This window comes from Theropithecus gelada, chromosome 1, assembly GCF_003255815.1.
Source record: "Theropithecus gelada isolate Dixy chromosome 1, Tgel_1.0, whole genome shotgun sequence".
NCBI classification, from domain to species: Eukaryota; Metazoa; Chordata; class Mammalia; order Primates; family Cercopithecidae; genus Theropithecus; species Theropithecus gelada.
The window spans coordinates 26,244,007-26,258,537 of NC_037668.1; the positions used below are offsets into that span (position 1 = coordinate 26,244,007).

The 14,531-nt window shown below is 42.2% G+C and overlaps 1 pseudogene; it reads left to right on the plus strand.

The window, feature by feature from the left end:
* The first annotated feature begins 722 nt into the window (after window positions 1-722).
* LOC112621147 lies at window positions 723-6,747 on the plus strand (annotated as a pseudogene).
* Window positions 6,748-14,531: the final 7,784 nt, after the last annotated feature.

The following is a 14,531-nucleotide window of genomic DNA, read 5'->3' on the forward strand; positions in this document are numbered from 1 at the left end:
CTGTGAAGGATAGTGGCCTATATACTATGGCCTTTAAACTTCCAGCTTAGTTTCCCAGTAGATGGCAATGCCATTCTCTAGGAAAGGAAGTATAAGAGGTGGAGATAACTTAGGGGCAAAATTGAGAGCAAGGGGTATAAAATTATTTTTTGGCTTAGGATATGGTCAGTTGAGGTGTTTACAGTTCATGCATATGGAGAGTTCCAGGGGCTATTTGAAAACACAGAGCTGACTTTGAGAGGAGAAGTATAATCTGAAGGAAAGCAAACAAATTTAGAAGTCATATTTTCAACTCCTTCATTTCACCCCCAGAAAGCTAAGACTTAGAGACTAAAACTTCTAAGGGACTTACCATACGGCTAGTTTTTGAAAAGCCATGACCAAAAACCAAATCTCTTGGGTTTAGGTCAATGCACCCATATCCTGATTGAGTTTCATTATGTTCTATTTACCTTCATGGTTCCCCAATCTAACAATGCCTGATATAAAGCAAGTGCTAAAAATGTTTGTGGAATGAATATACTGGTTGCCACCTTCTTTGGTGGGGGTAGAGCTGGCCCCACGTCTTCACATCATCACTGGAATTACACCTCAGAAGCATCTTGGAAGTCAGCAGACCTAGGGAAGTCCTACTTAGCCATGAAATTTGCATTTCCCCAGGTACCTCCCAACCCCTCTCCACTTCCTCTGAGAGCAAAACCTCCGTTGTTCATGTCACACCCATGGGCAGCCTTTGTGCTCGGTGCACAGACCTGATTGGGAAGATTGATAAAAGCAAAATAGAAAGAAGCCGTGATCTGGGTCATTTGAGTTATATAATCAATTCCCTCTTATTTTACACTTGGGGAAACTTAGGCTAAGAGATCTTGTCTTAATTCATTCAAATTAAAGTTGACAGCTCAGAAGAGAGGAAGGAGCATTTGGGACAGAGGAAGGCAATTAATACTTATTGAGCACTTACTGTATGGCAGACTTTATGTGGGATGATTTATTTAGGTTATCTCATTTAATTCTGATTTTAAAAATCATCCACATATGGAAACTGAGGTTTAGAAAGTTTACTTTTCCTGAGGTTCTGAAGCTGGTAAATGATGGTTCTGGAACTCAAACTCAAGGCTGTCTGCCTCCAAAGGTCATGCTCCTTCCCCTACACCACACAGCCTCCCAGAAGCTTGAAATGTGGTTCTGGGTACTAGGTATAAGCTTGAAGACCAACCAAACATGCTCATTCCAGTGCTCTCTCTGGGAGCCAACAAGCCCTCCAACATTGCCACCCTAGAAGGTCCTGCAAAATTGAGTGGTCTAGGGTTTGACAGAGTCCAGAAGACACTTACGAACATAAGATGGGCAGTGGGTCAAGCCCCAGGGAGTACCCAGTAGTATCAACAAAGAAAGGAGAATGTGTATTTGCCTTCCAGCCTCAGCCCTGCTGGTAACTTGCCAGATGGCCTTGGGCTAGTCACTTCCTTCTTGTCCTCCTCCAAGATTAAAGAAAATTAGGAAATGCAAATTTAATGGGCTTCCCTGCTGAGGATTTCCAAGTTTTCTTTGTAGTAATCATTCTTTTCACAGAGAAGGTGGGAAAAGGTGATTATGGACCAGGGAGAGAGTCTTATTCCTAAGAAGTGGGTCTTGGACTTTGGAGAGGCAACAATTGGTTTGAGTCTTAACAAATGAGTGGGAGTTTGTTAGGCCAAGAGGAGTGGGAGGGGATTCCAGGAAGTGTAAAAGTTTGAGCAAAGGCGTTGAGTAAATTCGGGAAATTGCTAGCAGTTCAGGAAGGTTGCAGCATTCAGTGCAAAGGAGGGGCCAAACTAGAAACTGGACAGGAGAAATTCACAGAAACCAAGCCACATAAGGATCAGTAGAACCCTGTAGGCTCTTCAAAGAGCCTATCCTTGAAGGATTTAAGCATGAAAATGTTATAGACTTTAAAGAGATCCTTCTGCTCTGTGTTCCTGCCCTCTGCCAGAGATAGCAAGACTGACTCTGTGCCTATAGCCTGGGAGCCAGAATGGAGAGACACATTGGGCAGAGCCTGGCAGAGTCACAGGAACTTGTAGTCCTCATCTATTTGTTATTCATGGAAGCTTTCTCCTTTTCTTGATTGGATCAACAGAAAAATAAACTGTCATCTTTGGCAGATGATTCAATGGGAATTCAAGGTTGAAAATGATAATATACTCTGAGAACTCACAGGTCTATAAAAGGAGAGGCCTATACAAGGAAAGAAGAGGACGTGGTAAATGCAGAACAGACCCTCAGCATCTTGAAGGACCACCAAGGGGAAATAAGTATTGCAGACCTTTCATTAATCTGTATTTTTAACTTTTTGTTTGAAAATAATGTCAAAGGAGTTGCAAGAAACAATTATTATTAATAATAGTACAAAGAACACCCTTATAAATATCTTGCAGGGAGGGAGCTACAAGTTGGCTGTGACTGTGAATACCTCTCTGTAATGTTTCGTCCATTTTGCTTTAATATTAGCTATCTCTGTCTCTCTCTGTTTCTCTGTCTCTATTTGAACTATTATAGGGTAGGTTACATATGTCTTGGCTTTTTATCTTAAATACATCAGTATGAAGAATTAGGATAATTTCTTATACAACCACAATATAGTTATCGCTTAAGTAAATTTTACATTGATAACAATATTCTTGTCTAACCTACTGTTTGTACTTCAGTTTTCTTAGTTGACCCTATAGTGTCCTTTGTAGCCATATTTTTCCCTCCAGGTCAGGATCCAGTCCAGTATCAGGTATTCCATTTACTTGTTGTATCTCTTTAGTATCCTTCAACTGGAACATTTCCATAGCTATATCTTCTCCTTTATGACATGGATATATTTGAAGAATGCAATTTTCCCACCCTTTCTTTCTTTTTTTTTTTTTTTGAGATGGAGTCTCGCTCTGTCACCCAGGCTGGAGTGCTGTGGTGCAGTCTCGGCTCACTGCAACCTCTGCCTCCCGGGTTCAAGCGATTTTTCTGCCTCAGCCTCCTAAGTAGCTGGGATTACAGGCATGCACCACCACACCCGGCTACCTTTTTTGTATTTTTGTAGAGACGGGGTTTCACCATGTTGGTCAGGCTAGTCTCAAACTCCTGACCTCATGATTCGCCTGCCTCAGGCTCCCAAAGTCCTGGGATTACAGTCTCTCTTTTTTAATAGCAAATTCCTCACTTGGGGTTTTTTGGTATTTCCTTACAACTAGATTCACATTATGCATTCCCAGACTAGGTATTACACAAGTGATGTTGTACTCTCAAGGTATCACATCTAGAGACCCTTGATGTCTTCTCATTGATAATGTTAATTTTGATCACTTGGCCAACACATTGCCAGATTTCTGTATTGTATAGTTACTTTTTCTTTTTTCATTTTAACTAATAAGTATATGTTGGCATACAGTGGAAGGCCATGCAAACATCTTACTCCTCAACAAAATTTCCTCTGAGATTTAGCATCCATTGATAATTTTTGCCTGAGCCTGTCTTAATTGTGATAGTTGCAAAATAATAACTTTCTTCACTTTAGCACCTCACTCCATATTTGGCATTCTGTTGTAAGCAAGAACCCTCCTTTCGTCTATCTGATCTATCACATCTGTCTTCTTTAGGCAGTTTTGGTAGTCTGTGTGATTCTTGAAATTTTTCCATTTCGTCTAATTTATTTCCGTACAATTCTTCATACTATCCCCCTTATAATCATTTTTATTTCTTTAAAGTCAATAGTAATATCCCCTTTTAATTTTGATTTTGGTCCTTTGAGTCTTCTCCATTTTTCACTTTATCAGTCTAGCTAAACATTTGTCAGTTTTGCTGATCTTTTCAAATAACCAACCTTTAAATTTGTTTTTCTCTTATTTTTGTATTCTCTCTTTCATTTCTTTCCACTTTTATCTTTATTATTTTCTCCTTCTTGCTTTCTTTGAGCTTAGTTTATTCTTCTTTTTATAGTTTCTTAATGAAATTTGGTTTTTTTATAGTTTATTTTCTTTCTTTCTTTTTTTATTTTTATTTTATTTTATTTATGTATTTATTTTAGACAGGGTCTCACTCTCACTGTGTCGCTCAGGCTGGAGTACAGTGGCACAATCACAGCTCACTGCAGCCTTGATCTCCTAGGTTCAAGCAATCCTCCTACCTCAGCCACCCAAGTAGCTGGGACTACAGGTATGAGTCCCCCAACCCAGCTAATTTTTTAAAATTTTTTGTAGAAACAAAGTCTATGTTGCTGGTCTTGAACTCCTGAGCTCAAGTGATTCTCTTGCCTCAGTCTCTCAAAGTGTTGGGGTTACAGGAATGAGCCCAGTCTATAGTTTCTTAAGGTAGAAGGTTAGATTATTGATTTGAGATCTTTCTTTTTTAATTTAGACATTTACAGCTATAAAAGTTTCTCTAAGCATTGATTTCCTGCATCTCATAAGTTTTTGATATGTAATATTTTTAGTTTTATTCATCTCAAAGTATTTTGTAATTTCCCCTATGATTTATTCTTTGACCTATTAGTTTTAGAAGTATGTAGTTTGATTTGCACCTAATGGTGAATTTTCCAAATATCCTTCCGTGATTGATCTATAATTTCACTCCATTAAAAACATACTTTTGACATTTCTGTAATTTTAGTCATATCATATTTGTTGAGACTTGTTTTAGGGGCTAACACATAGTCTATACTGGAGAATGTTCCATGTGCATTTAAGAACAACAAACGCATATTCTGCTGTTGTTGGGTAAAGTGTTCTAAAGACTTTGGTTAAGTTTAGTTGGTTTACAATGTTGTTTAAGTCTTCTACTTCCTTGTTGATTTTATGTCTAGTTGTTCAGTCCATTATTGAAAAGGGATATTGAACTCTCCAGTGATTATTATTGAATTGTCTATTTATCCCTTCAATTCAGTAAGTTTTTGCTTTATGTATTTTGGGGCTTTGTGCATATACGTTAATAATTGTTACATCTTCTTGATGCATTAACTCTTTTATTATTACAAAATGTCCGTCTTTGTCTTTACAACAGTTTTTGTCTTAAATCACATTTTGACTGATCTTAGTTTCTAAACCCAGCTCTCTTTTGGTACTGCTTCCATAATATAATATATCTTTTTCCACCTTTTACTTTCAACCTGTAGGTATATTTGAATCAAACTGTGTCCTTTGTACACAGCATATAGTGGGCCCATTTTTTTAAAATCCAATCTTATAACCTCGGCCTTTTATTTATAATGTTTAATCCATTTATATTTAATGCAATTTCTGATAAGGTAGGATTTATGTTTGCCATTTTCCTATTAGTTTCCTATGGGTTTTATTTTTTGTGTGTTCTTCTCTTTCTTTATTAGTGCCCTCTTTTGTATTAAATATATCTTTCCTACTGTACACTTAAGTTCCCTTGTCATTTTTTTTTTAACTGTATTTAAGTTATTTTCTTCATAGTTGCTTTGGAGATTACAATGATCTTAACTGCAATAATAGAACACTTTGTTCTCACATAGCTTTTTCTCTTGCCCCCATTTTTTGCTGTTATTGTCATACAAATTACATCTTTATACATGTGTGTCATTAACACAGATTTATAATTATTGTTCTATAAAATTGTCTTTTAAATCAGATAAGAGAAAAAATTGCAAACAAAAACTACACTTGTACTGTCTTTTATATACATTTTACATATCTTATGTCAGGGCAGCCCGCGCGAGCGAGCAAGTGCCGGGAGAGCGAGCAAGTGCGGGGAGAGCGAGGGAGTGAGGAGCGGAGGCGACCTGACCCAGGGAGCGAGCGCCAGCGGCCAGCGCGTGTGAAGTGCGGGGAAGCCGCCTACCCCCGATCGGCTTCCCTGTTCCTTCTCTCCCCGTTCCCGTTTCTCCCCGCCACCACACCCCCCCCCGCAACCCCGCCCCCGACTCCGAGCAGCACCAAGTCTGCGACAACGGCCCAAGTCGGTAAAAAGGAGCTCAACTCCAATTGCAACCGGGCAGACGAGACCTCAGAAAAAGAATAGCAAGAAGCAATTGAACATATTGGTGAAGTACAAAATGAAACAGACTTCGTGAACAAGCCAGTGAGGAGAATTTGAAAGTAGAACAGAAATAGAACAAACTCTGCCAACCATTTTTTCAGAAGAGGTCAGAATTGATCATTGATTGCCCAAACCCCTTATTTTTGGGTAATATCATTTGTCAACCACGCACGAGTGTCTGCTCTGCTTGTGGAGGAGGACTAAGAGGAACTGCATTATTTGACCAGAGTTGAAGTGACATAATTTGAAGATACTAAATCAGGTTACAGAATAGATTTTTATTTTGATGAACATCCTTACTTTGAAAAGTTATCTCCAAAGAATTTCATCTAAATGAGAATGGTGATCCATCTTCAAAGTCCATTGAAATCAAATGGAAATCTTGAAAGGATGTCACGAAACGTTCAAGTCGAATGAAGAATAAAACCAGTAGGAAGAGGCAGCCTGAGGCACCAGAGAGATTCTTGACCTGCTTTACTTTCTGATGAAGGTGCTGGTGAGTTAGGAGAGGTCATCACAGGTACTACTTGGCCAAATGCATAACAATGCTCCTTGGTTCTCAATGTGAATGATGAAGAAGAAGAAGAAGAGAAAGAAGAAGATGACGATGATGAAGAGGAGGAAGGATTAGAAGATACTGATGAAGAAAGGGATGAGGATGAAGGTGAAGAAGAGGAAGATGATGATGAAGGTGAGGAAGGAGAGGAGGATGAAGGAGAAGATGACTAGCAGAACACTGACGTTCTGAACACTTTTTAAAAAAATTTTCTCCAATCCCTGGGAACAAGTTGCAGTCTTTTTTCTTTATTTCCCCTCTTGTGCTCAGTCACCCTGTTCTTGAGGTCTCTTTTCTCTGCACCATGGTTTTCAACTTATTTGGGGGGCAATACCTTGAGCATAACACAATGGGAAAAGATTCTCTACCTCTTTCTGTTCAGAATTCATTCTTATCTCTTCCTGTCTGAACAAAAGCTGTATGGAATCAACACCACCAAACTCTGTGAGAGAAAAGAAAAACCTTCTCCCTTCGCTCTGCTAGAAGCTGGAGAGTGCCAGACCCCTGTGTAGCAGTGCATAGAATTCTAGCTTCTTTCCTCCTTTCTCTGTATATTGGGTCAGAGAGTACAGCATGTCTCTATGTGAATATGGACAGTCATTTACCAACATTCTTTTATTTAAAAAAAGGAAGAAAAAACCTTTTAAAAATGAGATTATAAAAAGTCATCAAAGGGTGGATATGAGGTATTTGGTGGGTTAAGTGGGCATTTTAACACCATGGCTTCTCCTTTGGCATGTTTAATTGTGATGTCTGACAGACATCCTTGCAGTTTAAGATGACACTTCCGAAATAAAATCTCTCCTAATGATAACGAGCCCTGCCACTCAATGAGAGAATCAGTAGAACCTGTAGGATCTTATTTGGAATTCACATTCTCTCTTGTAATTTTGTTCCTGTTTATTTTTAAATTTTCTTTTTGTGTCACTAGAAAGGAAGGACAATGCTCAGTTTTAAACGTTAGAAGTGTACAAATTGCTTTGTTAACAATAAAACTGAATGTATACACACAATAATAATAATAATGAAGCAGCTATGTTGTGTAGGGGTATATCTGGCCTGAGGACCTGGCCGGTGCTACCAGTAACTATCTTTGACTCTACCTGGAAATTCACAAAAGAATAGAGCTGATTATTCTCCAGTCTTACCCCTCCAAAGCCCCTGCAAGAGACTTGGGAGGGATCACTGACGCTTTTCAGTGTCTCTTGCCTTACTAGTTTTCCCTTAGAAAAAAATACACCACACTTTACCATGAATACATATACATAAGGTTCTTTACTGAATTGTTCAGTAGATCTCAAAAGAACAGGGAACTTGAGAAAGAACAAAGGTTATACAAATTTGCATAATGAAACATAGTGTCACAAGCCTGGAAAACAATTGGGGCTGATTCATCTTGATGAAGAATTCTAAAATTTTGCACATTAAATCTTGCTATCTAGATGCTAATATTTAGCTTTTCTCTTGATTCTTCAAGTTACTACAAAACCTTTCCCACAAAATTCTTCCCCACCTTTATTTATTTGGGTATCCTGCATACAATCAGCTGATATAGGAGGTACAGTTTCTGTCCTTTTCATCCTTTCTCATCTTTTACAAATGCAAATGCCTCATCTTTGGCCAGATGCTAAGTGAAATTCTCCTTTGCTCACTCAAAGGTGATTTTAAACTGGAGAAAGGTAAACATGGGTGTAAGGGATTAGGCAGAAGATGGGTCCACTGCATTCTAGCTGAATCTCCCTACCGGTGAGATTTTCTCACTAGTTTTCTAAATAAATAAGCAGGCCTCAGTCACGTTAGGAAAAGAGATTTATTTCATTAATAGGACTCTGATTTTGTGAAATCATAACCTCAGAATTATTATGACAAATAATATTTCATACTTTGAGAACTGGTTTACTTTTCCAGAGCCACCAGTCAAGATAGCTATTTACTGTCTAGAAAGTAGGCAACAGCTTTATTTAGGCACCTTTTTGTGCAAATCTTTCCGGCAACCAGATTGTTTTGTCCTTCTCTGCCATCCTTGCATTCTCCTACTTCTTCCTCCTTGAAAGCTTTTCCACACATACTCTCCTGACCTACCTAATACCTTTCATTTTTCAGTCTCGGTTCCAAAAGGAAGCTCTCTCTGACCCTCAAAAGAAGATTCAATCTTTCTGACTTATCTCAGTCTGAAATAGTTCTTCCATCTAGCAATTGTCATGACACATGCAGCCATTGACATCATTGGGATTAAATTACTAATTTTCCTTATGACTATCTTCCAGACTAGAACGAAATATGTAGGAAGACAAGAACTGCCTGTCATTCTCATTCTCAGTGTTAAATCTGCAAAGGTGTTTGACTAATAGCAGCTGCTCAATGAACACATCTAACCAGTTTCTTGAACAGTCTGAACTTGGTGTGTTGGGAGCTAACATCAAAGAACTATTTTCCCCCATTCACATAAGGACTGTGTCAAATCTGCCTCCCATCACTTAAGGATGTTTTGGGAAAATCATTCACTTTCGTTTCTATCACTTCCAGTAACTTAACAGTACGGCTCAGATGTAAAACTCCCCTTTTACTTGTTCCTGTCACTTCAGCCCAAGCTTGTCTCATGATCTAAAAATCTGTAATAGGGAAGAGGGTGTGGTCTGATCTTTCCCCTTCTATTTTACCTCATCTAGTTCCAGCTTCTCAAGTGATATAGGGCCAGGAGGAGAGGACCGTATTATGTCTTAGTTACCTGGCTGCTGGTGGTTGTCTCTGTTTTTTGTAGAGCACAGGTGTAACGGCTTTCAGGGTGGGGGTGGGGGACTCTCCACTGAGTAGTGTGCTGATGTGGAAGATCTCTGGCTTGGCCTCTTCCGGCCCTCCTCCCACTCAGCTCTCATCAATGATGTATCAATAAAACCTCTTGCTGCTGGGATCTGCTTACGTGGTGGCCAGGGTGGCAAGACAGGTGAAGCTTGACTATGCCTGCAGCGTCCACTGTGGAAACTACTACATCTTTGCCATGCCAAACAGTGGGTGTACAGGCTGCTCCAGATATTGCTGCAATGTCATGTTTCTACCATGAAGAAAATCAACAGAACCACTACCCAACCTAGAATTGAGACCTTAGTCTCCCTTTCTTTTGCATACCTTGAACCTCTCACGTGGCACTCTCTTTCATTTGGCGCTATGGGTGGAGAAACTTACCCATAGGAAGGGAAGGGGAAGGCTGCAGGTCTCCCCAAACTCCAACACTTTTGATGTTGATGATCCTCTTTCTCTCTTCTCTCCCTAGTCAGCTCTGTTTATATAGAGTGGGGGTGAAGAGCACTGGGGTAGTAAAACCAGTTCAGTCACCCCTTCCTAAGCCCTAGAGGTGGTGCTGCCGCAATTTATTTGCAGCTTTCTAGAATGTGACGTCTTTTTGTCCTAGCCCTCAATATGAGGCATTAGGAAAAGTGCCTCTGGGAATCCTATTGCAAATATCTGTTGAGAGAACCAACCAACGTGTTTGCTGCGTTGTTGGCTCCTTAGGGAGTCTCTGACCAAGTTAGTCACGGGGATAGGAGGCACTTCTTGAGAGAACTATGTTTCCTATGTCAGTAGAGGAGGAAGGAAATAAACCAAGGCACTGCCTGTCGGGGGATGTGCAGACCCTCATGGGCAGCTGGAACTTCAGAGGCAGAATTGGCATGGTGAGGTCTGGGTGAAAAGCGGGAGTTATGAAAAAAAATAATCAGCCGGATAGGGTGAGACAGAGGAACAGAAAAATGAGAGATGGAAATATGATGGGAATAGAACATGATGGCGACAAAAATTTGTAGGAGAAGAAGATGGTGGAGGAGAGAGGAGGAAAGACAGACAGGGTGGAGTTGGGGGAGGGGACCAGGCAAAAGGAGTGGGCTCTCACCGAACTGGAGCAAAGGGCTGGGCAGAGCAGCTGGTGAAAGAAAATAGAGCCTGTGGTTAGCATTTGCCAGCTGGTGCAGGTGGCTCTGGGCTAAATCCATCCTCTGCCCCACCATGCAGTCTTCTAAGGAGGTTAGAGGTGGGGGAGGAGGAGTGGAAGGAATTGTGGGGAAGAGAGAGCGCACTCTCCAGGTGCAGGAGCTGCCACTTTAACAAATGCACTTGAAGATAGCGCAAGAACACTACGGAGGAGCTTGATCCTTTTATTCCTGGACAAGAAGGGACAATGAGAGATGTCCTTTCTCTCTCTTTCTAAGGCTTTCTAAGGCTGCTTTGATCATACCAACAGTTGTGTAAAATTATTCTGGCCAAGGAAACCATTTAAAGTCCAAATCCTCAATGAAGACTTTCGGAAACAATTCCACTCCAAACAACCTGCAGCCCTGTTCCTTAAAGAAAGCCACGGCCGGGCATGGTGGCTCATGCCTGTAATCCCAGCACTTTGTGAGGCCGAGGCCGGCAGATCATGAGGTGGGGAGATCGAGACCATCCTGGCTAACATGGTGAAACTCCGTCTCTACTAAAAAAATACAAAAAAAATTTGCTGGGCGTGGTGGCGGGCGCCTGTAGTCCCAGCTACTCAGGAGGCTGAGGCAGGAGAATGGCGTGAACCTGGGAGGCAAAGCTTGCAATGAGCGGAGATCACAGCACTGCACTCCAGCCTGGGTGACAGAGCGACTCTCCGTCTCAAAAGAGAAGAAAAGAAAAGAAAAGAAACGAAAAGAAAAGAGCCATTCAGGTAATGAAAGCTCGGCACAGAGCCTGGAACATACATGGGCTTAGTCAATGTTCCTTATTAGTAAGCGGCTTCCAGCATGGGACCCCTAGCATAGGTAAGCACTTGGTAAATATAGGCCGTAAATGAGGGGCCAGGTCTATTTATATGTACCCCTACCTGGTCCCAACACAAGGGCCCAATCCAAGCTGCTTATTTGTGCAAAGCCAGATATGAGGGTTACATTCTCTTAGTCCACAGGAGCTCCTGGCCTTGCCAACCTTCCATGTGTAACCTCATGCTGGCTGTTGAGACAAGCTGGTTCCCACCCCAGACCTACTGATTCAGAGTCTGCATTTTCACAAGCTCTCCCGGTGATTTGCTGGCAAGTTAGGGTTTGAGAAGCACTGACCTAATCCAAGGCTTTAAGTTTTACTTAAACTTGCTGCGGTGGAGCCAGCAGAGGGCAGTGCCGGAGCTTGCCTGAGCTGCCTGAAGGACAAGGGGAAGCAACTTATTCTGCGACCTCAGTTCACTAGAGGCTACTCATGACTTGAACTTGAGGCAAATTCTGGAGTATCCTCTTTGCACAAAGACAAATGGGCTTGTGTATACTGAGAAGGGAACACACTAACCCTTTTTCTTTTTTCTTTTTTTTTTTTTTTCAGATACAGAGTCTTGCTTTGTTTCCCAGGCAGGACTGGCAGTGGCTTTTCCCAGGTGCGATCACAGCACACTGAAACCTCCAACTCCTGGTCTCAAGCAATCTTCCTACCTCAGCCCTGGGAGTAGCTGGGACTACAATGTATGCCATTGTGCCTAGTTTCTACTAACTTTTAATGCATAGAAACATATCAGGGGCTGGGGAACATAAGAACCAGGCCTTGTGACTTCTAGAGAAGGCTGTTGCCTTGGTGTAAGATATTAGTTGTCTCTGAGGTAAATTTGGCTTAACGAGCTTGTGACCTGTGCAGTGACACGGGGCCCCAGGTCCGAAGGGTCTTGTACCTGGGTTAGTGCTCTGCTGTTGCTATCACTATCTGGAAATTCTTGATAATTTTCTCTTTCAGCTTCTGCTTTTTCACTGAAGTCCATTGGGACAATGGAGCATGCAGATGAGAAGGGAAGATACATGGAATCTGCATATCTGCCACCATTCTTTTTTCATATCCTATGAGCACGGCACTCCAGCGGACCTACCTAAAATGTGTGGGAGTTCAGTGAAACTTAAAGCAAGTGCAAAGTAGTCACGTTATGGGAGCCACTGGCTGTCACAGAGTGTTGGAAGAACATGTATGCAACAAGAAGTAAAATAAAAAAGTTCAGTTGGATTTTTGCAGCGTTTGCACACTTCCAATAAGAACAAAATATATATGCATGCACAAGCCATGAAATATGAACTGAGTAATTGCAATGATTCCAAATATGAATTAAATATTTTATTTTCATTTAAAACTGACATTTCAAAATATAAAAAGTAAAATTCACGAAAATTTAAATTTTTAATTTGCCTTTACTTAGAACAGCATTAAATAGCAAGCAAATAAAAAAATACCAATTCAAGCAGAGAGACTGTGGAAGAAAGGAAAAAGCTTAATATTTCAGTACTGTTACTGGCACATTTTCCTTGCTTTTTAAACAAGGGGGCCAACATTTTCATTTTGCACTGAGCCCCACAAATTATGTGTCTGGCACTGCCTTGAGGGATGGGAGGAGCAGGGAACCATTGGTGCCTGTGACCTGAGCCATCTAAGGTGAGATTTACCTCAGGTTTCCAAGTAACTGGAAATAATACAAATACAATGTCCGCAGAGGTGCGCTGGTTCCTTAGCAGCTGAGCAATGTGCTTATTTGTGACAGAAAGTGGCATTTGTTTCCTTCTTACTGCTTGTTTATGCCATTCGCACTCGCGTGTGTGTGCGTGTGTGTGTGCGCGCGCGTGCGGGCATGACATTCCCGAAAAGAAAACCTCTTCTTTCACTGAGAAAAGTGAGGCGAAGGAGAAGGGTGGATTTGGTTCATGTGCAAGATGCAGAAAGGGAATGGAAATGGTCCATGTGCAGGATGCAGGATGCTCAGAGGTGAGTTCGGATGGGAATGCAGGCTGCTCAGAGGTGAGTTCGAGTGGGACTGCAGACTACTCAACGGTGAGTTCGGATGGGGCTGCAGGCTGCTCAGAGGTGAGTTTGAATGGAAATACAGGCTGCCCAGAGATGAGTTCGGATGGGGATGCAGGCTGCTGAGGGATGAGTTCGGATGGGAATGCAGGCTGCTCAGGGGTGAGCTCGGATGGGATGCAGACTGCTCAGAGGTGAGTTGGGATGGGGCTTCAGGCTGCTCAGGGGTGAGCTCGGATGGGATGCAGGCTGCTCAGAGGTGAGTTTGGATGGGATGCAGGCTGCTCAGGGGTGAGCTCGGATGGGATGCAGGCTGCTCAGGGGTGAGCTCGGATGGGATGCAGGCTGCTCAGGGGTGAGCTGGGATGGGGATGCATGGCTCCAGCTAAACACAAAAGTAGCTGGGACAAGGAGTTTTTTCACTCACCCAGGGGAAAATGAGAAGCTGTGGCAAACACACACAGCACCGTCTCTATCACCAAGGAGATGAGGTGAGGAGGGAAGGGCCACAAATGCGGTTAGGGAGGCTGGTCTGGTTTTAAAGGCAAGCAGTCTGTGGCGGGCAGATTTTTCTGAAGGGGAAGTGCATTCTGTTGTGACTCTCTCAGCTCCAGGCACATGAGGAGACTTAGAGGAGGGGACATTAAGCAAAAATCCCAGGTGTTATGTCATTGGTGGGCCTGGGGACTCCTACCTGCACATAGTGGACAACTCTGGTGAGACCACTGTGTCAATCTGATGGTTTTTTGGGATCCCATGAAACAACTGGGAGTTGAGAAGTTGCCCACACAGCGTCAATGGAAAAGAGGAGAGAGAACTCAGCTCCCTACGCAAGACCTGTGGGGCAGGAAGGCTTCTTATGAGATAGAGCTGCATCCTTCCTTCTGAGGGAGGAAGCCTGAACCTATATTTGCAGCAGACTTAAGGAGAGTGGTCCTCAGAGGGGCCAGAGCAAGGCAAGCCATTGGAAAGGAGGCAAAGGCTTGGCAGGGGAGCTGGAACCCAGGAGGCTTGGCATGGATGTTGGAATAAGAGTCAGAGGTAGCACAAATTGACTCCTCAGCTGTGTTGACACACAGGAGCCAGTGGCCCCAGACTCTCCCCTCTATGTTTCCAGATTCCAGTTTCTCCCGGCTGATGGAGCAGGCACTGTCTAACAGATTTGGGACAACTTCAGGAA